Raw genomic sequence first — 26,417 nt, 5'->3', positions numbered from 1 at the left:
AGTAGATTAAAAGTAATTTTCCTGCACTTTGTTTGGACTCGTTGCCCAATGTCTTATTGTCTCATTGTCAAACGTTAAGCACCACCGGCCCTGTCAATTTCCTTGAATATCCAACATACTTTGGCGATCAATGATCCTGATATGTGATCCCTAATGAACTGATAGACGTAGATGATTGAAATGCGAGAGGTCTCACAGGGATGGAGGCCAAACAATGTGAGTGTAGTTGTTTGTGACTTTTCACCTGCGCACCGACTGCTGCAATGAATTCTCCTCTACTCCAGGTGGAGGCTCTGGAGGATAAGGAAAACACAAGCTGTTTGTGGACGTTTTTAACGGCAAGTGGAAGATAAAGGAGCAGTGATGAAGCTGCTGTAACGTGTAAAAAGGTTGTTGTTGGCGTCTGGGCACTACAAGAGGGGTAAAAAGGCTGGGTCCCGCTGTGTTACTCAGGCTGCACTACAACATCTATTCACAGGCACGATCCCACTACTGAGCGGCACGGGGGCTTTGACCTGCTCCGTTTCCGACCTGGATCGGTGCACCCCTCCTTAGACGACCTGGTGATCCCGGGCTCCCCCAGGAGCACCATGTCCATACCGAACTTAGTGCAGACACCCGATCGGCATAGCGCGCTGCAGCCCAGAGCTCCTGAGCTCAAGCGATCCACCAGCCTCAGCCTCCCGGTAACTTGGATCACAGGCGAGCGCCACCGCACCCGGCGAGGAAGTAATTGATTGGGAGGGAATTTGGTCTTTTTTAAAGGTGACGTCATCCAGGCACCACCCCCCCACTACTGACAGTTGGCATGACAAAGACAAGGATCGTACCTGACATGATGAAGGCTAATAGGATCTGTAGTTTTTTCCCAAACCTTCCTCAGTGATGTAGCATTCTACTCTGACTTAGCAATGGAAAACAGCAGTAGATTAAAAGTAATTTTCCTGCACTTTGTTTGGACTCGTTGCCCAATGTCTTATTGTCTCATTGTCAAACGTTAAGCACCACCGGCCCAGTCAATTTCCTTGAATATCCAACATACTTTGGCGATCAATGATCCTGATATGTGATCCCTAATGAACTGAAAAAAGTAGATGATTGAAATGCGAGAGGTCTCACAGGGATGGAGGCCAAACAATGGGAGTGTAGTTGTTTGTGACTTTTCACCTGCACACCGACTGCTGCAATGAATTCTCCTCTCCTCCAGGTGGAGGCGCTGGAGGACAAGGAAAACACAAGCTGTTTGTGGACGTTTTTAATGGCAAGTCGAAGATAAAGGAGCAGTGATGAAGCTGCTGTAACGTGTAAAAAGGTTGTTGTTGGCGTCTAAGCACTACAAGAGGGGTAAAAAGGCTGGGTCCCGCTGTGTTGCTCAGGCTGCACTACAACATCTATTCACAGGCACGATCCCACTACTGAGCGGCACGGGGGCTTTGACCTGCTCCGTTTCCGACCTGGATCGGGGCACCCCTCCTTAGACGACCTGGTGATCCCGGGCTCCCCCAGGAGCACCATGTCCATACCGAACTTAGTGCGGACACCCGATCGGCATAGCGCGCTGCAGCCCAGAGCTCCTGAGCTCAAGCGATCCACCAGCCTCAGCCTCCCGGTAACTTGGATCACAGGCGAGCGCCACCGCACCCGGCGAGGAAGTAATTGATTGGGAGGGAATTTGGTCTTTTTTAAAGGTGACGTCATCCAGGCACCACCCCCCCACTACTGGCAGTTGGCATGACAAAGACAAGGATCGTACCTGACATGATGAAGGCTAATAGGATCTGTAGTTTTTTCCCAAACCTTTCTCAGTGATGTAGCATTCTACTCTTACTTAGCAATGGAAAACAGCAGTAGATTAAAAGTAATTTTCCTGCACTTTGTTTGGACTCGTTGCCCAATGTCTTATTGTCTCATTGTCAAACGTTAAGCACCACCGGCCCTGTCAATTTCCTTGAATATCCAACATACTTTGGCGATCAATGATCCTGATATGTGATCCCTAATGAACTGATAGACGTAGATGATTGAAATGCGAGAGGTCTCACAGGGATGGAGGCCAAACAATGTGAGTGTAGTTGTTTGTGACTTTTCACCTGCGCACCGACTGCTGCAATGAATTCTCCTCTACTCCAGGTGGAGGCGCTGGAGGATAAGGAAAACACAAGCTGTTTGTGGACGTTTTTAACGGCAAGTGGAAGATAAAGGAGCAGTGATGAAGCTGCTGTAACGTTTAAAAAGGTTGTTGTTGGCGTCTGGGCACTACAAGAGGGGTAAAAAGGCTGGGTCCCGCTGTGTTACTCAGGCTGCACTACAACATCTATTCACAGGCACGATCCCACTACTGAGCGGCACGGGGGCTTTGACCTGCTCCGTTTCCGACCTGGATCGGTGCACCCCTCCTTAGACGACCTGGTGATCCCGGGCTCCCCCAGGAGCACCATGTCCATACCGAACTTAGTGCAGACACCCGATCGGCATAGCGCGCTGCAGCCCAGAGCTCCTGAGCTCAAGCGATCCACCAGCCTCAGCCTCCCGGTAACTTGGATCACAGGCGAGCGCCACCGCACCCGGCGAGGAAGTAATTGATTGGGAGGGAATTTGGTCTTTTTTAAAGGTGACGTCATCCAGGCACCACCCCCCCACTACTGGCAGTTGGCATGACAAAGACAAGGATCGCACCTGACATGATGAAGGCTAATAGGATCTGTAGTTTTTTCCCAAACCTTCCTCAGTGATGTAGCATTCTACTCTTACTTAGCAATGGAAAACAGCAGTAGATTAAAAGTAATTTTCCTGCACTTTGTTTGGACTCGTTGCCCAATGTCTTATTGTCTCATTGTCAAACGTTAAGCACCACCGGCCCTGTCAATTTCCTTGAATATCCAACATACTTTGGCGATCAATGATCCTGATATGTGATCCCTAATGAACTGATAGACGTAGATGATTGAAATGCGAGAGGTCTCACAGGGATGGAGGCCAAACAATGTGAGTGTAGTTGTTTGTGACTTTTCACCTGCGCACCGACTGCTGCAATGAATTCTCCTCTCCTCCAGGTGGAGGCGCTGGAGGACAAGGAAAACACAAGCTGTTTGTGGACGTTTTTAACGGCAAGTGGAAGATAAAGGAGCAGTGATGAAGCTGCTGTAACGTGCAAAAAGGTTGTTGTTGGCGTCTGGGCACTACAAGAGGGGTAAAAAGGCTGGGTCCCGCTGTGTTACTCAGGCTGCACTACAACATCTATTCACAGGCACGATCCCACTACTGAGCGGCACGGGGGCTTTGACCTGCTCCGTTTCCGACCTGGATCGGTGCACCCCTCCTTAGACGACCTGGTGACCCCGGGCTCCCCCAGGAGCACCATGTCCATACCGAACTTAGTGCAGACACCCGATCGGCATAGCGCGCTGCAGCCCAGAGCTCCTGAGCTCAAGCGATCCACCAGCCTCAGCCTCCCGGTAACTTGGATCACAGGCGAGCGCCACTGCACCCGGCGAGGAAGGAATTGATTGGGAGGGAATTTGGTCTTTTTTAAAGGTGACATCATCCAGGCACCACCCCCACACTACTGCCAGTTGGCATGAGAAAGACAAGGATCGCACCTGACATGATGAAGGCTAATAGGATCTGTAGTTTTTTCCCAAACCTTCCTCAGTGATGTAGCATTCTACTCTGACTTAGCAATGGAAAACAGCAGTAGATTAAAAGTAATTTTCCTGCACTTTGTTTGGACTCGTTGCCCAATGTCTTATTGTCTCATTGTCAAACGTTAAGCACCACCGGCCCTGTCAATTTCCTTGAATATCCAACATACTTTGGCGATCAATGATCCTGATATGTGATCCCTAATGAACTGATAGACGTAGATGATTGAAATGCGAGAGGTCTCACAGGGATGGAGGCCAAACAATGTGAGTGTAGTTGTTTGTGACTTTTCACCTGCGCACCGACTGCTGCAATGAATTCTCCTCTACTCCAGGTGGAGGCGCTGGAGGATAAGGAAAACACAAGCTGTTTGTGGACGTTTTTAACGGCAAGTGGAAGATAAAGGAGCAGTGATGAAGCTGCTGTAACGTGTAAAAAGGTTGTTGTTGGCGTCTGGGCACTACAAGAGGGGTAAAAAGGCTGGGTCCCGCTGTGTTACTCAGGCTGCACTACAACATCTATTCACAGGCACGATCCCACTACTGAGCGGCACGGGGGCTTTGACCTGCTCCGTTTCCGACCTGGATCGGTGCACCCCTCCTTAGACGACCTGGTGATCCCGGGCTCCCCCAGGAGCACCATGTCCATACCGAACTTAGTGCAGACACCCGATCGGCATAGCGCGCTGCAGCCCAGAGCTCCTGAGCTCAAGCGATCCACCAGCCTCAGCCTCCCGGTAACTTGGATCACAGGCGAGCGCCACCGCACCCGGCGAGGAAGTAATTGATTGGGAGGGAATTTGGTCTTTTTTAAAGGTGACGTCATCCAGGCACCACCCCCCCACTACTGGCAGTTGGCATGACAAAGACAAGGATCGCACCTGACATGATGAAGGCTAATAGGATCTGTAGTTTTTTCCCAAACCTTCCTCAGTGATGTAGCATTCTACTCTTACTTAGCAATGGAAAACAGCAGTAGATTAAAAGTAATTTTCCTGCACTTTGTTTGGACTCGTTGCCCAATGTCTTATTGTCTCATTGTCAAACGTTAAGCACCACCGGCCCTGTCAATTTCCTTGAATATCCAACATACTTTGGCGATCAATGATCCTGATATGTGATCCCTAATGAACTGATAGACGTAGATGATTGAAATGCGAGAGGTCTCACAGGGATGGAGGCCAAACAATGTGAGTGTAGTTGTTTGTGACTTTTCACCTGCGCACCGACTGCTGCAATGAATTCTCCTCTCCTCCAGGTGGAGGCGCTGGAGGACAAGGAAAACACAAGCTGTTTGTGGACGTTTTTAACGGCAAGTGGAAGATAAAGGAGCAGTGATGAAGCTGCTGTAACGTGCAAAAAGGTTGTTGTTGGCGTCTGGGCACTACAAGAGGGGTAAAAAGGCTGGGTCCCGCTGTGTTACTCAGGCTGCACTACAACATCTATTCACAGGCACGATCCCACTACTGAGCGGCACGGGGGCTTTGACCTGCTCCGTTTCCGACCTGGATCGGTGCACCCCTCCTTAGACGACCTGGTGACCCCGGGCTCCCCCAGGAGCACCATGTCCATACCGAACTTAGTGCGGACACCCGATCGGCATAGCGCGCTGCAGCCCAGAGCTCCTGAGCTCAAGCGATCCACCAGCCTCAGCCTCCCGGTAACTTGGATCACAGGCGAGCGCCACTGCACCCGGCGAGGAAGGAATTGATTGGGAGGGAATTTGGTCTTTTTTAAAGGTGACATCATCCAGGCACCACCCCCACACTACTGCCAGTTGGCATGAGAAAGACAAGGATCGCACCTGACATGATGAAGGCTAATAGGATCTGTAGTTTTTTCCCAAACCTTCCTCAGTGATGTAGCATTCTACTCTGACTTAGCAATGGAAAACAGCAGTAGATTAAAAGTAATTTTCCTGCACTTTGTTTGGACTCGTTGCCCAATGTCTTATTGTCTCATTGTCAAATGTTAAGGACCACCGGCCCTGTCAATTTTCTTGAGTATCCAACATACTTTGGCGATCAATGATCCTGATATGTGATCCCTAATGAACTGATAGACGTAGATGATTGAAATGCGAGAGGTCTCACAGGGATGGAGGCCAAACAATGTGAGTGTAGTTGTTTGTGACTTTTCACCTGCGCACCGACTGCTGCAATGAATTCTCCTCTACTCCAGGTGGAGGCGCTGGAGGACAAGGAAAACACAAGCTGTTTGTGGACGTTTTTAACGGCAAGTGGAAGATAAAGGAGCAGTGATGAAGCTGCTGTAACGTGTAAAAAGGTTGTTGTTGGCGTCTGGGCACTACAAGAGGGGTAAAAAGGCTGGGTCCCGCTGTGTTACTCAGGCTGCACTACAACATCTATTCACAGGCACGATCCCACTACTGAGCGGCACGGGGGCTTTGACCTGCTCCGTTTCCGACCTGGATCGGTGCACCCCTCCTTAGACGACCTGGTGATCCCGGGCTCCCCCAGGAGCACCATGTCCATACCGAACTTAGTGCAGACACCCAATCGGCATAGCGCGCTGCAGCCCAGAGCTCCTGAGCTCAAGCGATCCACCAGCCTCAGCCTCCCGGTAACTTGGATCACAGGCGAGCGCCACCGCACCCGGCGAGGAAGTAATTGATTGGGAGGGAATTTGGTCTTTTTTAAAGGTGACGTCATCCAGGCACCACCCCCCCACTACTGACAGTTGGCATGACAAAGACAAGGATCGTACCTGACATGATGAAGGCTAATAGGATCTGTAGTTTTTTCCCAAACCTTCCTCAGTGATGTAGCATTCTACTCTGACTTAGCAATGGAAAACAGCAGTAGATTAAAAGTAATTTTCCTGCACTTTGTTTGGACTCGTTGCCCAATGTCTTATTGTCTCATTGTCAAACGTTAAGCACCACCGGCCCTGTCAATTTCCTTGAATATCCAACATACTTTGGCGATCAATGATCCTGATATGTGATCCCTAATGAACTGAAAAAAGTAGATGATTGAAATGCGAGAGGTCTCACAGGGATGGAGGCCAAACAATGCGAGTGTAGTTGTTTGTGACTTTTCACCTGCGCACCGACTGCTGCAATGAATTCTCCTCTCCTCCAGGTGGAGGCGCTGGAGGACAAGGAAAACACAAGCTGTTTGTGGACGTTTTTAACGGCAAGTGGAAGATAAAGGAGCAGTGATGAAGCTGCTGTAACGTGTAAAAAGGTTGTTGTTGGCGTCTGGGCACTACAAGAGGGGTAAAAAGGCTGGGTCCCGCTGTGTTACTCAGGCTGCACTACAACATCTATTCACAGGCACGATCCCACTACTGAGCGGCACGGGGGCTTTGACCTGCTCCGTTTCCGACCTGGATCGGTGCACCCCTCCTTAGACGACCTGGTGACCCCGGGCTCCCCCAGGAGCACCATGTCCATACCGAACTTAGTGCGGACACCCGATCGGCATAGCGCGCTGCAGCCCAGAGCTCCTGAGCTCAAGCGATCCACCAGCCTCAGCCTCCCGGTAACTTGGATCACAGGCGAGCGCCACTGCACCCGGCGAGGAAGGAATTGATTGGGAGGGAATTTGGTCTTTTTTAAAGGTGACGTCATCCAGGCACCACCCCCCCACTACTGACAGTTGGCATGACAAAGACAAGGATCGCACCTGACATGATGAAGGCTAATAGGATCTGTAGTTTTTTCCCAAACCTTCCTCAGTGATGTAGCATTCTACTCTGACTTAGCAATGGAAAACAGCAGTAGATTAAAAGTAATTTTCCTGCACTTTGTTTGGACTCGTTGCCCAATGTCTTATTGTCTCATTGTCAAACGTTAAGCACCACCGGCCCTGTCAATTTCCTTGAATATCCAACATACTTTGGCAATCAATGATCCTGATATGTGATCCCTAATAAACTGAAAAAAGTAGATGATTGAAATGCGGGAGGTCTCACAGGGATGGAGGCCAAACAACGTGAGTGTAGTTGTTTGTGACTTTTCACCTGCGCACCGACTGCTGCAATGAATTCTCCTCTACTCCAGGTGGAGGCGCTGGAGGACAAGGAAAACACAAGCTGTTTGTGGACGTTTTTAATGGCAAGTGGAAGATAAAGGAGCAGTGATGAAGCTGCTGTAACGTGTAAAAAGGTTGTTGTTGGCGTCTGGGCACTACAAGAGGGGTAAAAAGGCTGGGTCCCGCTGTGTTACTCAGGCTGCACTACAACATCTATTCACAGGCACGATCCCACTACTGAGCGGCACGGGGGCTTTGACCTGCTCCGTTTCCGACCTGGATCGGTGCACCCCTCCTTAGACGACCTGGTGATCCCGGGCTCCCCCAGGAGCACCATGTCCATACCGAACTTAGTGCAGACACCCGATCGGCATAGCGCGCTGCAGCCCAGAGCTCCTGAGCTCAAGCGATCCACCAGCCTCAGCCTCCCGGTAACTTGGATCACAGGCGAGCGCCACCGCACCCGGCGAGGAAGTAATTGATTGGGAGGGAATTTGGTCTTTTTTAAAGGTGACGTCATCCAGGCACCACCCCCCCACTACTGACAGTTGGCATGACAAAGACAAGGATCGTACCTGACATGATGAAGGCTAATAGGATCTGTAGTTTTTTCCCAAACCTTCCTCAGTGATGTAGCATTCTACTCTGACTTAGCAATGGAAAACAGCAGTAGATTAAAAGTAATTTTCCTGCACTTTGTTTGGACTCGTTGCCCAATGTCTTATTGTCTCATTGTCAAACGTTAAGCAGCACCGGCCCTGTCAATTTCCTTGAATATCCAACATACTTTGGCGATCAATGATCCTGATATGTGATCCCTAATGAACTGAAAAAAGTAGATGATTGAAATGCGAGAGGTCTCACAGGGATGGAGGCCAAACAATGCGAGTGTAGTTGTTTGTGACTTTTCACCTGCGCACCGACTGCTGCAATGAATTCTCCTCTCCTCCAGGTGGAGGCGCTGGAGGACAAGGAAAACACAAGCTGTTTGTGGACGTTTTTAACGGCAAGTGGAAGATAAAGGAGCAGTGATGAAGCTGCTGTAACGTGTAAAAAGGTTGTTGTTGGCGTCTGGGCACTACAAGAGGGGTAAAAAGGCTGGGTCCCGCTGTGTTACTCAGGCTGCACTACAACATCTATTCACAGGCACGATCCCACTACTGAGCGGCACGGGGGCTTTGACCTGCTCCGTTTCCGACCTGGATCGGTGCACCCCTCCTTAGACGACCTGGTGACCCCGGGCTCCCCCAGGAGCACCATGTCCATACCGAACTTAGTGCGGACACCCGATCGGCATAGCGCGCTGCAGCCCAGAGCTCCTGAGCTCAAGCGATCCACCAGCCTCAGCCTCCCGGTAACTTGGATCACATGCGAGCGCCACTGCACCCGGCGAGGAAGGAATTGATTGGGAGGGAATTTGGTCTTTTTTAAAGGTGACGTCATCCAGGCACCACCCCCCCACTACTGACAGTTGGCATGACAAAGACAAGGATCGCACCTGACATGATGAAGGCTAATAGGATCTGTAGTTTTTTCCCAAACCTTCCTCAGTGATGTAGCATTCTACTCTGACTTAGCAATGGAAAACAGCAGTAGATTAAAAGTAATTTTCCTGCACTTTGTTTGGACTCGTTGCCCAATGTCTTATTGTCTCATTGTCAAACGTTAAGCACCACCGGCCCTGTCAATTTCCTTGAATATCCAACATACTTTGGCAATCAATGATCCTGATATGTGATCCCTAATAAACTGAAAAAAGTAGATGATTGAAATGCGGGAGGTCTCACAGGGATGGAGGCCAAACAACGTGAGTGTAGTTGTTTGTGACTTTTCACCTGCGCACCGACTGCTGCAATGAATTCTCCTCTACTCCAGGTGGAGGCGCTGGAGGACAAGGAAAACACAAGCTGTTTGTGGACGTTTTTAATGGCAAGTGGAAGATAAAGGAGCAGTGATGAAGCTGCTGTAACGTGTAAAAAGGTTGTTGTTGGCGTCTGGGCACTACAAGAGGGGTAAAAAGGCTGGGTCCCGCTGTGTTACTCAGGCTGCACTACAACATCTATTCACAGGCACGATCCCACTACTGAGCGGCACGGGGGCTTTGACCTGCTCCGTTTCCGACCTGGATCGGGGCACCCCTCCTTAGACGACCTGGTGATCCCGGGCTCCCCCAGGAGCACCATGTCCATACCGAACTTAGTGCGGACACCCGATCGGCATAGCGCGCTGCAGCCCAGAGCTCCTGAGCTCAAGCGATCCACCAGCCTCAGCCTCCCGGTAACTTGGATCACAGGCGAGCGCCACTGCACCCGGCGAGAAAGGAATTGATTGGGAGGGAATTTGGTCTTTTTTAAAGGTGACGTCATCCAGGCACCACCCCCCCACTACTGACAGTTGGCATGACAAAGACAAGGATCGTACCTGACATGATGAAGGCTAATAGGATCTGTAGTTTTTTCCCAAACCTTCCTCAGTGATGTAGCATTCTACTCTGACTTAGCAATGGAAAACAGCAGTAGATTAAAAGTAATTTTCCTGCACTTTGTTTGGACTCGTTGCCCAATGTCTAATTGTCTCATTGTCAAACGTTAAGCACCACCGGCCCTGTCAATTTCCTTGAATATCCAACATACTTTGGCGATCAATGATCCTGATATGTGATCCCTAATGAACTGAAAAAAGTAGATGATTGAAATGCGAGAGGTCTCACATGGATGGAGGCCAAACGTTTCAATGTGAGTGTAGTTGTTTGTGACTTTTCACCTGCGCACCGACTGCTGCAATGAATTCTCCTCTACTCCAGGTGGAGGCGCTGGAGGACAAGGAAAACACAAGCTGTTTGTGGACGTTTTTAACGGCAAGTGGAAGATAAAGGAGCAGTTATGAAGCTGCTGTAACGTGTAAAAAGGTTGTTGTTGGCGTCTGGGCACTACAAGAGGGGTAAAAAGGCTGGGACTCGCTGTGTTACTCAGGCTGCACTACAACATCTATTCACAGGCACGATCCCACTACTGAGCGGCACGGGGGCTTTGACCTGCTCCGTTTCCGACCTGGATCGGTGCACCCCTCCTTAGACGACCTGGTGATCCTGGGCTCCCCCAGGAGCACCATGTCCATACCGAACTTAGTGCGGACACCCGATCGGCATAGCGCGCTGCAGCCCAGAGCTCCTGAGCTCAAGCGATCCACCAGCCTCAGCCTCCCGGTAACTTGGATCACAGGCGAGCGCCACTGCACCCGTCGAGGAAGCAATTTATTGGGAGGGAATTTGGTCTTTTTTAAAGGTGACGTCATCCAGGCACCACCCCCCCACTACTGACAGTTGGCATGAGAAAGACAAGGATCGCACCTGACATGATGAAGGCTAATAGGATCTGTAGTTTTTTCCCAAACCTTCCTCAGTGATGTAGCATTCTACTCTGACTTAGCAATGGAAAACAGCAGTAGATTAAAAGTAATTTTCCTGCACTTTGTTTGGACTCGTTGCCCAATGTCATATTGTCTCATTGTCAAATGTTAAGGACCACCGGCCCTGTCAAATTCTTTGAATATCCAACATACTTTGGCGATCAATGATCCTGATATGTGATCCCTAATGAACTGATAGAAGTAGATGATTGAAATGCGAGAGGTCTCACAGGGATGGAGGCCAAACAATGTGAGTGTAGTTGTTTGTGACTTTTCACCTGCGCACCGACTGCTGCAATGAATTCTCCTCTCCTCCAGGTGGAGGCGCTGGAGGACAAGGAAAACAAAAGCTGTTTGTGGACGTTTTTAACGGCAAGTGGAAGATAAAAGAGCAGTGGTGAAGCTGCTGTAACATGTAAAAAGGTTGTTGTTGGCGTCTGGGCACTACAAGAGGGGTAAAAAGGCTGGGTCCCGCTGTGTTACTCAGGCTGCACTACAACGTCTATTCACAGGCACAATCCCACTACTGAGCAGCACGGGGGCTTTGACCTGCTCCGTTTCCGACCTGGATCGGTGCACCCCTCCTTAGACGACCTGGTGATCCCGGGCTCCCCCAGGAGCACCATGTCCATACCGAACTTAGTGCAGACACCCGATCGGCATAGCGCGCTGCAGCCCAGAGCTCCTGAGCTCAAGCGATCCACCAGCCTCAGCCTCCCGGTAACTTGGATCACAGGCGAGCGCCACCGCACCCGGCGAGGAAGTAATTGATTGGGAGGGAATTTGGTCTTTTTTAAAGGTGACGTCATCCAGGCACCACCCCCCCACTACTGACAGTTGGCATGACAAAGACAAGGATCGTACCTGACATGATGAAGGCTAATAGGATCTGTAGTTTTTTCCCAAACCTTCCTCAGTGATGTAGCATTCTACTCTGACTTAGCAATGGAAAACAGCAGTAGATTAAAAGTAATTTTCCTGCACTTTGTTTGGACTCGTTGCCCAATGTCTTATTGTCTCATTGTCAAACGTTAAGCACCACCGGCCCTGTCAATTTCCTTGAATATCCAACATACTTTGGCGATCAATGATCCTGATATGTGATCCCTAATGAACTGAAAAAAGTAGATGATTGAAATGCGAGAGGTCTCACAGGGATGGAGGCCAAACAATGCGAGTGTAGTTGTTTGTGACTTTTCACCTGCGCACCGACTGCTGCATTGTATTCTCCTCTCCTCCAGGTGGAGGCGCTGGAGGACAAGGAAAACAAAAGCTGTTTGTGGACGTTTTTAACGGCAAGTGGAAGATAAAGGAGCAGTGGTGAAGCTGCTGTAACATGTAAAAAGGTTGTTGTTGGCGTCTGGGCACTACAAGAGGGGTAAAAAGGCTGGGTCCCGCTGTGTTACTCAGGCTGCACTACAACATCTATTCACAGGCACGATCCCACTACTATGCGGCACGGGGGCTTTGACCTGCTCCGTTTCCGACCTGGATCGGTGCACCCCTCCTTAGACGACCTGGTGATCCCGGGCTCCCCCAGGAGCACCATGTTCATACCGAACTTAGTGCGGACACCCGATCGGCATAGCGCGCTGCAGCCCAGAGCTCCTGAGCTCAAGCGATCCACCAGCCTCAGCCTCCCGGTAACTTGGATCACAGGCGAGCGCCACTGCACCCGGCGAGGAAGGAATTGATTGGGAGGGAATTTGGTCTTTTTTAAAGGTGACGTCATCCAGGCACCACCCCCCCACTACTGACAGTTGGCATGACAAAGACAAGGATCGTACCTGACATGATGAAGGCTAATAGGATCTGTAGTTTTTTCCCAAACCTTCCTCAGTGATGTAGCATTCTACTCTTACTTAGCAATGGAAAACCGCAGTAGATTAAAAGTAATTCTCCTGCACTTTGTTTGGACTCGTTGCCCAATGTCTTATTGTCTCATTGTCAAACGTTAAGCACCACCGGCCCTGTCAATTTCCTTGAATATCCAACATACTTTGGCGATCAATGATCCTGATATGTGATCCCTAATGAACTGATAGACGTAGATGATTGAAATGCGAGAGGTCTCACAGGGATGGAGGCCAAACAATGTGAGTGTAGTTGTTTGTGACTTTTCACCTGCGCACCGACTGCTGCAATGAATTCTCCTCTACTCCAGGTGGAGGCGCTGGAGGACAAGGAAAACACAAGCTGTTTGTGGACGTTTTTAACGGCAAGTGGAAGATAAAGGAGCAGTGATGAAGCTGCTGTAACGTGTAAAAAGGTTGTTGTTGGCGTCTGGGCACTACAAGAGGGGTAAAAAGGCTGGGTCCCGCTGTGTTACTCAGGCTGCACTACAACATCTATTCACAGGCACGATCCCACTACTGAGCGGCACGGGGGCTTTGACCTGCTCCGTTTCCGACCTGGATCGGTGCACCCCTCCTTAGACGACCTGGTGATCCCGGGCTCCCCCAGGAGCACCATGTCCATACCGAACTTAGTGGGGACACCCGATCGGCATAGCGCGCTGCAGCCCAGAGCTCCTGAGCTCAAGCGATCCACCAGCCTCAGCCTCCCGGGAACTTGGATCACAGGCGAGCACCACTGCACCCGGCGAGGAAGTAATTGATTGGGAGGGAATTTGGTCTTTTTTAAAGGTGACGTCATCCAGGCACCACCCCCCCACTACTGACAGTTGGCATGACAAAGACAAGGATCGTACCTGACATGATGAAGGCTAATAGGATCTGTAGTTTTTTCCCAAACCTTCCTCAGTGATGTAGCATTCTACTCTGACTTAGCAATGGAAAACAGCAGTAGATTAAAAGTAATTTTCCTGCACTTTGTTTGGACTCGTTGCCCAATGTCTTATTGTCTCATTGTCAAACGTTAAGCACCACCGGCCCTGTCAATTTCCTTGAATATCCAACATACTTTGGCAATCAATGATCCTGATATGTGATCCCTAATAAACTGAAAAAAGTAGATGATTGAAATGCGGGAGGTCTCACAGGGATGGAGGCCAAACAACGTGAGTGTAGTTGTTTGTGACTTTTCACCTGCGCACCGACTGCTGCAATGAATTCTCCTCTCCTCCAGGTGGAGGCGCTGGAGGACAAGGAAAACACAAGCTGTTTGTGGACGTTTTTAATGGCAAGTGGAAGATAAAGGAGCAGTGATGAAGCTGCTGTAATGTGTAAAAAGGTTGTTGTTGGCGTCTGGGCACTACAAGAGGGGTACAAAGGCTGGGTCCCGCTGTGTTACTCAGGCTGCACTACAACGTCTATTCACAGGCACGATCCCACTACTGAGCGGCACGGGGGCTTTGACCTGCTCCGTTTCCGACCTGGATCGGTGCACCCCTCCTTAGACGACCTGGTGATCCCAGGCTCCCCCAGGAGCACCATGTCCATACCAAACTTAGTGCGGACACCCGATCGGCATAGCGCGCTGCAGCCCAGAGCTCCTGAGCTCAAGCGATCCACCAGCCTCAGCCTCCCGGTAACTTGGATCACAGGCGAGCACCACTGCACCCGGCGAGGAAGTAATTGATTGGGAGGGAATTTGGTCTTTTTTAAAGGTGACGTCATCCAGGCACCACCCCCCCACTACTGACAGTTGGCATGACAAAGACAAGGATCGTACCTGACATGATGAAGGCTAATAGGATCTGTAGTTTTTTCCCAAACCTTCCTCAGTGATGTAGCATTCTACTCTGACTTAGCAATGGAAAACAGCAGTAGATTAAAAGTAATTTTCCTGCACTTTGTTTGGACTCGTTGCCCAATGTCTTATTGTCTCATTGTCAAACGTTAAGCACCACCGGCCCTGTCAATTTCCTTGAATATCCAACATACTTTGGCGATCAATGATCCTGATATGTGATCCCTAATGAACTGAAAAAAGTAGATGATTGAAATGCGAGAGGTCTCACAGGGATGGAGGCCAAACAATGTGAGTGTAGTTGTTTGTGACTTTTCACCTGCGCACCGACTACTGCAATGAATTCTCCTCTCCTCCAGGTGGAGGCGCTGGAGGACAAGGAAAACACAAGCTGTTTGTGGACGTTTTTAACGGCAAGTGGAAGATGAAGGAGCAGTGATAAAGCTGCTGTAACGTGTAAAAAGGTTGTTGTTGGCGTCTGGGCACTACAAGAGGGGTAAAAAGGCTGGGTCTCGCTGTGTTACTCAGGCTGCACTACAACGTCTATTCACAGGCACGATCCCACTACTGAGCGGCACGGGGGCTTTGACCTGCTCCGTTTCCGACCTGGATCGGTGCACCCCTCCTTAGACGACCTGGTGACCCCGGGCTCCCCCAGGAGCACCATGTCCATACCGAACTTAGTGCGGACACCCGATCGGCATAGCGCGCTGCAGCCCAGAGCTCCTGAGCTCAAGCGATCCACCAGCCTCAGCCTCCCGGTAACTTGGATCACAGGCGAGCGCCACTGCACCCGGCGAGGAAGGAATTGATTGGGAGGGAATTTGGTCTTTTTTAAAGGTGACATCATCCAGGCACCACCCCCACACTACTGCCAGTTGGCATGAGAAAGACAAGGATCGCACCTGACATGATGAAGGCTAATAGGATCTGTAGTTTTTTCCCAAACCTTCCTCAGTGATGTAGCATTCTACTCTGACTTAGCAATGGAAAACAGCAGTAGATTAAAAGTAATTTTCCTGCACTTTGTTTGGACTCGTTGCCCAATGTCTTATTGTCTCATTGTCAAACGTTAAGCACCACCGGCCCTGTCAATTTCCTTGAATATCCAACATACTTTGGCGATCAATGATCCTGATATGTGATCCCTAATGAACTGATAGACGTAGATGATTGAAATGCGAGAGGTCTCACAGGGATGGAGGCCAAACAATGTGAGTGTAGTTGTTTGTGACTTTTCACCTGCGCACCGACTGCTGCAATGAATTCTCCTCTACTCCAGGTGGAGGCGCTGGAGGACAAGGAAAACACAAGCTGTTTGTGGACGTTTTTAACGGCAAGTGGAAGATAAAGGAGCAGTGATGAAGCTGCTGTAACGTGTAAAAAGGTTGTTGTTGGCGTCTGGGCACTACAAGAGGGGTAAAAAGGCTGGGTCCCGCTGTGTTACTCAGGCTGCACTACAACATCTATTCACAGGCACGATCCCACTACTGAGCGGCACGGGGGCTTTGACCTGCTCCGTTTCCGACCTGGATCGGTGCACCCCTCCTTAGACGACCTGGTGATCCCAGGCTCCCCCAGGAGCACCATGTCCATACCAAACTTAGTGCGGACACCCGATCGGCATAGCGCGCTGCAGCCCAGAGCTCCTGAGCTCAAGCGATCCACCAGCCTCAGCCTCCCGGTAACTTGGATCACAGGCGAGCACCACTGCACCCGGCGAGGAAGTAATTGATTGGGAGGGAATTTGGTCTTTTTTAAAGGTGACGTCATCCAGGCACCACCCCCCCACTACTGACAGTTGGCATGACAAAGACAAGGATCGTACCTGACATGATGAAGGCTAATAGGATCTGTAGTTTTTTCCCAAACCTTCCTCAGTGATGTAGCATTCTACTCTGACTTAGCAATGGAAAACAGCAGTAGATTAAAAGTAATTTTCCTGCACTTTGTTTGGACTCGTTGCCCAATGTCTTATTGTCTCATTGTCAAACGTTAAGCACCACCGGCCCTGTCAATTTCCTTGAATATCCAACATACTTTGGCGATCAATGATCCTGATATGTGATCCCTAATGAACTGAAAAAAGTAGATGATTGAAATGCGAGAGGTCTCACAGGGATGGAGGCCAAACAATGTGAGTGTAGTTATTTGTGACTTTTCACCTGTGCACCGACTGCTGCAATGAATTCTCCTCTCCTCCAGGTGGAGGCGCTGGAGGACAAGGAAAACACAAGCTGTTTGTGGACGTTTTTAATGGCAAGTGGAAGATAAAGGAGCAGTGATGAAGCTGCTGTAACGTGTAAAAAGGTTGTTGTTGGCGTCTGGGCACTACAAGAGGGGTAAAAAGGCTGGGTCCCGCTGTGTTACTCAGGCTGCACTACAACATCTATTCACAGGCACGATCCCACTACTGAGCGGCACGGGGGCTTTGACCTGCTCCGTTTCCGACCTGGATCGGTGCACCCCTCCTTAGACGACCTGGTGATCCCAGGCTCCCCCAGGAGCACCATGTCCATACCAAACTTAGTGCGGACACCCGATCGGCATAGCGCGCTGCAGCCCAGAGCTCCTGAGCTCAAGCGATCCACCAGCCTCAGCCTCCCGGTAACTTGGATCACAGGCGAGCACCACTGCACCCGGCGAGGAAGTAATTGATTGGGAGGGAATTTGGTCTTTTTTAAAGGTGACGTCATCCAGGCACCACCCCCCCACTACTGACAGTTGGCATGACAAAGACAAGGATCGTACCTGACATGATGAAGGCTAATAGGATCTGTAGTTTTTTCCCAAACCTTCCTCAGTGATGTAGCATTCTACTCTGACTTAGCAATGGAAAACAGCAGTAGATTAAAAGTAATTTTCCTGCACTTTGTTTGGACTCGTTGCCCAATGTCTTATTGTCTCATTGTCAAACGTTAAGCACCACCGGCCCTGTCAATTTCCTTGAATATCCAACATACTTTGGCGATCAATGATCCTGATATGTGATCCCTAATGAACTGAAAAAAGTAGATGATTGAAATGCGAGAGGTCTCACAGGGATGGAGGCCAAACAATGTGAGTGTAGTTATTTGTGACTTTTCACCTGTGCACCGACTGCTGCAATGAATTCTCCTCTCCTCCAGGTGGAGGCGCTGGAGGACAAGGAAAACACAAGCTGTTTGTGGACGTTTTTAATGGCAAGTGGAAGATAAAGGAGCAGTGATGAAGCTGCTGTAACGTGTAAAAAGGTTGTTGTTGGCGTCTGGGCACTACAAGAGGGGTAAAAAGGCTGGGTCCCGCTGTGTTACTCAGGCTGCACTACAACATCTATTCACAGGCACGATCCCACTACTGAGCGGCACAGGGGCTTTGACCTGCTCCGTTTCCGACCTGGATCGGGGCACCCCTCCTTAGACGACCTGGTGATCCCGGGCTCCCCCAGGAGCACCATGTCCATACCGAACTTAGTGCGGACACCCGATCGGCATAGCGCGCTGCAGCCCAGAGCTCCTGAGCTCAAGCGATCCACCAGCCTCAGCCTCCCGGTAACTTGGATCACAGGCGAGCGCCATTGCACCCGGCGAGGAAGTAATTGATTGGGAGGGAATTTGGTCTTTTTTAAAGGTGACGTCATCCAGGCACCACCCCCCCACTACTGACAGTTGGCATGACAAAGACAAGGATCGTACCTGACATGATGAAGGCTAATAGGATCTGTAGTTTTTTCCCAAACCTTCCTCAGTGATGTAGCATTCTACTCTGACTTAGCAATGGAAAACAGCAGTAGATTAAAAGTAATTTTCCTGCACTTTGTTTGGACTCGTTGCCCAATGTCTTATTGTCTCATTGTCAAACGTTAAGCACCACCGGCCCAGTCAATTTCCTTGAATATCCAACATACTTTGGCGATCAATGATCCTGATATGTGATCCCTAATGAACTGAAAAAAGTAGATGATTGAAATGCGAGAGGTCTCACAGGGATGGAGGCCAAACAATGGGAGTGTAGTTGTTTGTGACTTTTCACCTGCACACCGACTGCTGCAATGAATTCTCCTCTCCTCCAGGTGGAGGCGCTGGAGGACAAGGAAAACACAAGCTGTTTGTGGACGTTTTTAATGGCAAGTGGAAGATAAAGGAGCAGTGATGAAGCTGCTGTAACGTGTAAAAAGGTTGTTGTTGGCGTCTGGGCACTACAAGAGGGGTAAAAAGGCTGGGTCCCGCTGTGTTACTCAGGCTGCACTACAACATCTATTCACAGGCACGATCCCACTACTGAGCGGCAAGGGGGCTTTGACCTGCTCCGTTTCCGACCTGGATCGGGGCACCCCTCCTTAGACGACCTGGTGATCCCGGGCTCCCCCAGGAGCACCATGTCCATACCGAACTTAGTGCGGACACCCGATCGGCATAGCGCGCTGCAGCCCAGAGCTCCTGAGCTCAAGCGATCCACCAGCCTCAGCCTCCCGGTAACTTGGATCACAGGCGAGCGCCACCGCACCCGGCGAGGAAGTAATTGATTGGGAGGGAATTTGGTCTTTTTTAAAAGTGACGTCATCCAGGCACCACCCCCCCACTACTGACAGTTGGCATGACAAAGACAAGGATCGTACCTGACATGATGAAGGCTAATAGGATCTGTAGTTTTTTCCCAAACCTTCCTCAGTGATGTAGCATTCTACTCTGACTTAGCAATGGAAAACAGCAGTAGATTAAAAGTAATTTTCCTGCACTTTGTTTGGACTCGTTGCCCAATGTCTTATTGTCTCATTGTCAAACGTTAAGCACCACCGGCCCTGTCAATTTCCTTGAATATCCAACATACTTTGGCGATCAATGATCCTGATATGTGATCCCTAATGAACTGAAAAAAGTAGATGATTGAAATGCGAGAGGTCTCACAGGGATGGAGGCCAAACAATGGGAGTGTAGTTGTTTGTGACTTTTCACCTGCACACCGACTGCTGCAATGAATTCTCCTCTCCTCCAGGTGGAGGCGCTGGAGGACAAGGAAAACACAAGCTGTTTGTGGACGTTTTTAATGGCAAGTGGAAGATAAAGGAGCAGTGATGAAGCTGCTGTAACGTGTAAAAAGGTTGTTGTTGGCGTCTGGGCACTACAAGAGGGGTAAAAAGGCTGGGTCCCGCTGTGTTACTCAGGCTGCACTACAACATCTATTCACAGGCACGATCCCACTACTGAGCGGCACGGGGGCTTTGACCTGCTCCGTTTCCGACCTGGATCGGGGCACCCCTCCTTAGACGACCTGGTGATCCCGGGCTCCCCCAGGAGCACCATGTCCATACCGAACTTAGTGCGGACACCCGATCGGCATAGCGCGCTGCAGCCCAGAGCTCCTGAGCTCAAGCGATCCACCAGCCTCAGCCTCCCGGTAACTTGGATCACAGGCGAGCACCACTGCACCCGGCGAGGAAGTAATTGATTGGGAGGGAATTTGGTCTTTTTTAAAGGTGACGTCATCCAGGCACCACCCCCCCACTACTGACAGTTGGCATGACAAAGACAAGGATCGTACCTGACATGATGAAGGCTAATAGGATCTGTAGTTTTTTCCCAAACCTTCCTCAGTGATGTAGCATTCTACTCTGACTTAGCAATGGAAAACAGCAGTAGATTAAAAGTAATTTTCCTGCACTTTGTTTGGACTCGTTGCCCAATGTCTTATTGTCTCATTGTCAAACGTTAAGCACCACCGGCCCTGTCAATTTCCTTGAATATCCAACATACTTTGGCGATCAATGATCCTGATATGTGATCCCTAATGAACTGAAAAAAGTAGATGATTGAAATGCGAGAGGTCTCACAGGGATGGAGGCCAAACAATGTGAGTGTAGTTGTTTGTGACTTTTCACCTGCGCACCGACTACTGCAATGAATTCTCCTCTCCTCCAGGTGGAGGCGCTGGAGGACAAGGAAAACACAAGCTGTTTGTGGACGTTTTTAACGGCAAGTGGAAGATGAAGGAGCAGTGATAAAGCTGCTGTAACGTGTAAAAAGGTTGTTGTTGGCGTCTGGGCACTACAAGAGGGGTAAAAAGGCTGGGTCTCGCTGTGTTACTCAGGCTGCACTACAACGTCTATTCACAGGCACGATCCCACTACTGAGCGGCACGGGGGCTTTGACCTGCTCCGTTTCCGACCTGGATCGGTGCACCCCTCCTTAGACGACCTGGTGACCCCGGGCTCCCCCAGGAGCACCATGTCCATACCGAACTTAGTGCGGACACCCGATCGGCATAGCGCGCTGCAGCCCAGAGCTCCTGAGCTCAAGCGATCCACCAGCCTCAGCCTCCCGGTAACTTGGATCACAGGCGAGCGCCACTGCACCCGGCGAGGAAGGAATTGATTGGGAGGGAATTTGGTCTTTTTTAAAGGTGACATCATCCAGGCACCACCCCCACACTACTGCCAGTTGGCATGAGAAAGACAAGGATCGCACCTGACATGATGAAGGCTAATAGGATCTGTAGTTTTTTCCCAAACCTTCCTCAGTGATGTAGCATTCTACTCTGACTTAGCAATGGAAAACAGCAGTAGATTAAAAGTAATTTTCCTGCACTTTGTTTGGACTCGTTGCCCAATGTCTTATTGTCTCATTGTCAAACGTTAAGCACCACCGGCCCTGTCAATTTCCTTGAATATCCAACATACTTTGGCGATCAATGATCCTGATATGTGATCCCTAATGAACTGATAGACGTAGATGATTGAAATGCGAGAGGTCTCACAGGGATGGAGGCCAAACAATGTGAGTGTAGTTGTTTGTGACTTTTCACCTGCGCACCGACTGCTGCAATGAATTCTCCTCTACTCCAGGTGGAGGCGCTGGAGGACAAGGAAAACACAAGCTGTTTGTGGACGTTTTTAACGGCAAGTGGAAGATAAAGGAGCAGTGATGAAGCTGCTGTAACGTGTAAAAAGGTTGTTGTTGGCGTCTGGGCACTACAAGAGGGGTAAAAAGGCTGGGTCCCGCTGTGTTACTCAGGCTGCACTACAACATCTATTCACAGGCACGATCCCACTACTGAGCGGCACGGGGGCTTTGACCTGCTCCGTTTCCGACCTGGATCGGTGCACCCCTCCTTAGACGACCTGGTGATCCCAGGCTCCCCCAGGAGCACCATGTCCATACCAAACTTAGTGCGGACACCCGATCGGCATAGCGCGCTGCAGCCCAGAGCTCCTGAGCTCAAGCGATCCACCAGCCTCAGCCTCCCGGTAACTTGGATCACAGGCGAGCACCACTGCACCCGGCGAGGAAGTAATTGATTGGGAGGGAATTTGGTCTTTTTTAAAGGTGACGTCATCCAGGCACCACCCCCCCACTACTGACAGTTGGCATGACAAAGACAAGGATCGTACCTGACATGATGAAGGCTAATAGGATCTGTAGTTTTTTCCCAAACCTTCCTCAGTGATGTAGCATTCTACTCTGACTTAGCAATGGAAAACAGCAGTAGATTAAAAGTAATTTTCCTGCACTTTGTTTGGACTCGTTGCCCAATGTCTTATTGTCTCATTGTCAAACGTTAAGCACCACCGGCCCTGTCAATTTCCTTGAATATCCAACATACTTTGGCGATCAATGATCCTGATATGTGATCCCTAATGAACTGAAAAAAGTAGATGATTGAAATGCGAGAGGTCTCACAGGGATGGAGGCCAAACAATGTGAGTGTAGTTGTTTGTGACTTTTCACCTGCGCACCGACTACTGCAATGAATTCTCCTCTCCTCCAGGTGGAGGCGCTGGAGGACAAGGAAAACACAAGCTGTTTGTGGACGTTTTTAACGGCAAGTGGAAGATGAAGGAGCAGTGATAAAGCTGCTGTAACGTGTAAAAAGGTTGTTGTTGGCGTCTGGGCACTACAAGAGGGGTAAAAAGGCTGGGTCTCGCTGTGTTACTCAGGCTGCACTACAACGTCTATTCACAGGCACGATCCCACTACTGAGCGGCACGGGGGCTTTGACCTGCTCCGTTTCCGACCTGGATCGGTGCACCCCTCCTTAGACGACCTGGTGACCCCGGGCTCCCCCAGGAGCACCATGTCCATACCGAACTTAGTGCGGACACCCGATCGGCATAGCGCGCTGCAGCCCAGAGCTCCTGAGCTCAAGCGATCCACCAGCCTCAGCCTCCCGGTAACTTGGATCACAGGCGAGCGCCACTGCACCCGGCGAGGAAGGAATTGATTGGGAGGGAATTTGGTCTTTTTTAAAGGTGACATCATCCAGGCACCACCCCCACACTACTGCCAGTTGGCATGAGAAAGACAAGGATCGCACCTGACATGATGAAGGCTAATAGGATCTGTAGTTTTTTCCCAAACCTTCCTCAGTGATGTAGCATTCTACTCTGACTTAGCAATGGAAAACAGCAGTAGATTAAAAGTAATTTTCCTGCACTTTGTTTGGACTCGTTGCCCAATGTCTTATTGTCTCATTGTCAAACGTTAAGCACCACCGGCCCTGTCAATTTCCTTGAATATCCAACATACTTTGGCGATCAATGATCCTGATATGTGATCCCTAATGAACTGATAGACGTAGATGATTGAAATGCGAGAGGTCTCACAGGGATGGAGGCCAAACAATGTGAGTGTAGTTGTTTGTGACTTTTCACCTGCGCACCGACTGCTGCAATGAATTCTCCTCTACTCCAGGTGGAGGCGCTGGAGGACAAGGAAAACACAAGCTGTTTGTGGACGTTTTTAACGGCAAGTGGAAGATAAAGGAGCAGTGATGAAGCTGCTGTAACGTGTAAAAAGGTTGTTGTTGGCGTCTGGGCACTACAAGAGGGGTAAAAAGGCTGGGTCCCGCTGTGTTACTCAGGCTGCACTACAACATCTATTCACAGGCACGATCCCACTACTGAGCGGCACGGGGGCTTTGACCTGCTCCGTTTCCGACCTGGATCGGTGCACCCCTCCTTAGACGACCTGGTGATCCCAGGCTCCCCCAGGAGCACCATGTCCATACCAAACTTAGTGCGGACACCCGATCGGCATAGCGCGCTGCAGCCCAGAGCTCCTGAGCTCAAGCGATCCACCAGCCTCAGCCTCCCGGTAACTTGGATCACAGGCGAGCACCACTGCACCCGGCGAGGAAGTAATTGATTGGGAGGGAATTTGGTCTTTTTTAAAGGTGACGTCATCCAGGCACCACCCCCCCACTACTGACAGTTGGCATGACAAAGACAAGGATCGTACCTGACATGATGAAGGCTAATAGGATCTGTAGTTTTTTCCCAAACCTTCCTCAGTGATGTAGCATTCTACTCTGACTTAGCAATGGAAAACAGCAGTAGATTAAAAGTAATTTTCCTGCACTTTGTTTGGACTCGTTGCCCAATGTCTTATTGTCTCATTGTCAAACGTTAAGCACCACCGGCCCTGTCAATTTCCTTGAATATCCAACATACTTTGGCGATCAATGATCCTGATATGTGATCCCTAATGAACTGAAAAAAGTAGATGATTGAAATGCGAGAGGTCTCACAGGGATGGAGGCCAAACAATGTGAGTGTAGTTATTTGTGACTTTTCACCTGTGCACCGACTGCTGCAATGAATTCTCCTCTCCTCCAGGTGGAGGCGCTGGAGGACAAGGAAAACACAAGCTGTTTGTGGACGTTTTTAATGGCAAGTGGAAGATAAAGGAGCAGTGATGAAGCTGCTGTAACGTGTAAAAAGGTTGTTGTTGGCGTCTGGGCACTACAAGAGGGGTAAAAAGGCTGGGTCCCGCTGTGTTACTCAGGCTGCACTACAACATCTATTCACAGGCACGATCCCACTACTGAGCGGCACGGGGGCTTTGACCTGCTCCGTTTCCGACCTGGATCGGGGCACCCCTCCTTAGACGACCTGGTGATCCCGGGCTCCCCCAGGAGCACCATGTCCATACCGAACTTAGTGCGGACACCCGATCGGCATAGCGCGCTGCAGCCCAGAGCTCCTGAGCTCAAGCGATCCACCAGCCTCAGCCTCCCGGTAACTTGGATCACAGGCGAGCGCCATTGCACCCGGCGAGGAAGTAATTGATTGGGAGGGAATTTGGTCTTTTTTAAAGGTGACGTCATCCAGGCACCACCCCCCCACTACTGACAGTTGGCATGACAAAGACAAGGATCGTACCTGACATGATGAAGGCTAATAGGATCTGTAGTTTTTTCCCAAACCTTCCTCAGTGATGTAGCATTCTACTCTGACTTAGCAATGGAAAACAGCAGTAGATTAAAAGTAATTTTCCTGCACTTTGTTTGGACTCGTTGCCCAATGTCTTATTGTCTCATTGTCAAACGTTAAGCACCACCGGCCCAGTCAATTTCCTTGAATATCCAACATACTTTGGCGATCAATGATCCTGATATGTGATCCCTAATGAACTGAAAAAAGTAGATGATTGAAATGCGAGAGGTCTCACAGGGATGGAGGCCAAACAATGGGAGTGTAGTTGTTTGTGACTTTTCACCTGCACACCGACTGCTGCAATGAATTCTCCTCTCCTCCAGGTGGAGGCGCTGGAGGACAAGGAAAACACAAGCTGTTTGTGGACGTTTTTAATGGCAAGTGGAAGATAAAGGAGCAGTGATGAAGCTGCTGTAACGTGTAAAAAGGTTGTTGTTGGCGTCTGGGCACTACAAGAGGGGTAAAAAGGCTGGGTCCCGCTGTGTTACTCAGGCTGCACTACAACATCTATTCACAGGCACGATCCCACTACTGAGCGGCAAGGGGGCTTTGACCTGCTCCGTTTCCGACCTGGATCGGGGCACCCCTCCTTAGACGACCTGGTGATCCCGGGCTCCCCCAGGAGCACCATGTCCATACCGAACTTAGTGCGGACACCCGATCGGCATAGCGCGCTGCAGCCCAGAGCTCCTGAGCTCAAGCGATCCACCAGCCTCAGCCTCCCGGTAACTTGGATCACAGGCGAGCGCCACCGCACCCGGCGAGGAAGTAATTGATTGGGAGGGAATTTGGTCTTTTTTAAAAGTGACGTCATCCAGGCACCACCCCCCCACTACTGACAGTTGGCATGACAAAGACAAGGATCGTACCTGACATGATGAAGGCTAATAGGATCTGTAGTTTTTTCCCAAACCTTCCTCAGTGATGTAGCATTCTACTCTGACTTAGCAATGGAAAACAGCAGTAGATTAAAAGTAATTTTCCTGCACTTTGTTTGGACTCGTTGCCCAATGTCTTATTGTCTCATTGTCAAACGTTAAGCACCACCGGCCCTGTCAATTTCCTTGAATATCCAACATACTTTGGCGATCAATGATCCTGATATGTGATCCCTAATGAACTGAAAAAAGTAGATGATTGAAATGCGAGAGGTCTCACAGGGATGGAGGCCAAACAATGGGAGTGTAGTTGTTTGTGACTTTTCACCTGCACACCGACTGCTGCAATGATTTCTCCTCTCCTCCAGGTGGAGGCGCTGGAGGACAAGGAAAACACAAGCTGTTTGTGGACGTTTTTAATGGCAAGTGGAAGATAAAGGAGCAGTGATGAAGCTGCTGTAACGTGTAAAAAGGTTGTTGTTGGCGTCTGGGCACTACAAGAGGGGTAAAAAGGCTGGGTCCCGCTGTGTTACTCAGGCTGCACTACAACATCTATTCACAGGCACGATCCCACTACTGAGCGGCACGGGGGCTTTGACCTGCTCCGTTTCCGACCTGGATCGGGGCACCCCTCCTTAGACGACCTGGTGAT

The sequence above is a fragment of the Gasterosteus aculeatus genome, chromosome 6 (assembly GCF_964276395.1).
Source record: "Gasterosteus aculeatus chromosome 6, fGasAcu3.hap1.1, whole genome shotgun sequence".
Classification (NCBI taxonomy): Eukaryota; Metazoa; Chordata; class Actinopteri; order Perciformes; family Gasterosteidae; genus Gasterosteus; species Gasterosteus aculeatus.
Note: the sequence above shows the minus strand (reverse complement) of the source record.